Source organism: Egretta garzetta, unplaced genomic scaffold (assembly GCF_000687185.1).
Source record: "Egretta garzetta isolate BGI_Z169 unplaced genomic scaffold, ASM68718v1 scaffold322, whole genome shotgun sequence".
Classification (NCBI taxonomy): domain Eukaryota; kingdom Metazoa; phylum Chordata; class Aves; order Pelecaniformes; family Ardeidae; genus Egretta; species Egretta garzetta.
In genome coordinates this window covers 4,131,277-4,132,730 of record NW_009259044.1, presented here as the reverse complement: position 1 = coordinate 4,132,730, position 1,454 = coordinate 4,131,277, and positions in this window count along the sequence as shown.

Sequence of the window (1,454 nt, the reverse complement as noted above, 5' to 3'; positions counted from 1 at the left end):
CGCGCCCTCCCGCCGGGGCGCCATCTTCTGCAGCCGCTCCCCCCGGGCTCCCGAAACCCCGGAGCCCGGCTGTGCATGCGGGCTGGCTTGTCGCCCCTGCCTGTTTCCGAGCTGGCCAGTAACCCGGGGCAAACGCCAGCCTTTCCAGTTTATACTGAATAAACACCAAGAAAATCCGGTGGGGCGTTTAACTTCACGCCTCCTGCGTTACGAATTTTCCTTGCCCTCTTCAAGTGATGCAGCGGTGTTAAGCACAGCAGCTCCGTAAGCCTTGGCATTAGGTAGAGAACAGTCAAAATAAGACTTTGCGCTGAATTTGCATAGCGAGGTCTGGCGTCGGAGGCAGAACTGTAGTAGAAAAGTTGGAAAGATGTCCATACGGCTGTGCTTGTGCCTCTGAGTATGCACCGAGAGATGCCGCCTGTGAAAATGAAGTGTTCTTCTTCCAGCAGATGTAAGCGTATCGTTGATTTAAATTTCTCAAAATAGCTTGCTGGATTTGAGAATTATAGTTTCCATGGAAAAGAAATGTATTCATAATCTCTGAGGCTTTTTGAGGCCATACACGTAATATGTTATACAGTAAGTGTAAGATCTCCACATTCTGTACTTGTATTCAGTATTTAGCACTGCTCCTCTCACATGCTCAAACTACTTATGCAAATTTGTACTGAACGTGATCTATAATTTTTCAAGGTATGTGGCTAAACTAACCATGGTTAATAGTCCCTATTAATATGAAATGGAAATTTGCAGTCATCTCCATATAATAAAACGTGTAAGTTTAGTTTGGAACGTATTTGTAATTCCAAGGAAACTACATCACATCTGTTGAGATAAATTCAGTAATTCCATACCCTATGTGAGTATAGGTAGCTATCACTTAACTTGTAGGAGCCAGATAGGGACCTGCCTCTCTCACATGGGTAACACCTTAGTAAGTAAATATATTGTTTCCGATGAGCTACTTGCAAAATGAGCTGTCAGCATGAGTGAGCGTGGGGTAATCCTTTGTCAAAGTAATGGCTGAGGAAGAGCCCGGTGTTGCCCTGTGGGCACTGGTATGCTGGAAATGTATAGCCCGGCTAGAGGACTATATATCTGCACACTTTGCTATAGTGTCTGAGCACAGGATCAGCAGTAATGGTCCCTAGCATGGCATGATTTTCCTCCAACTCCTTTGCGTTGCTTTCTTCTTACCAGTTCAGTGTTTCTTCTCCTGTTTTCCCCAGCTCTTGTGGTGTGCGGTGTCCCGGGGTAGCATGCTCGCTCGCTCCCCCTCACGTACCCCAGCCCCGCCAGCTGGAAAACACCGCTGCCGTCGCCGTTCCCGGAGTCCTATCTCCCTCCTCCAAGGGGTTAACTGGACTGAGGTGCTGCTGTCCCTACCCTCTGCCATTCTCCAGGACCGTATCTGGGACAGCATGGCATCAGGCCCCCATGGCCAGCCAGAC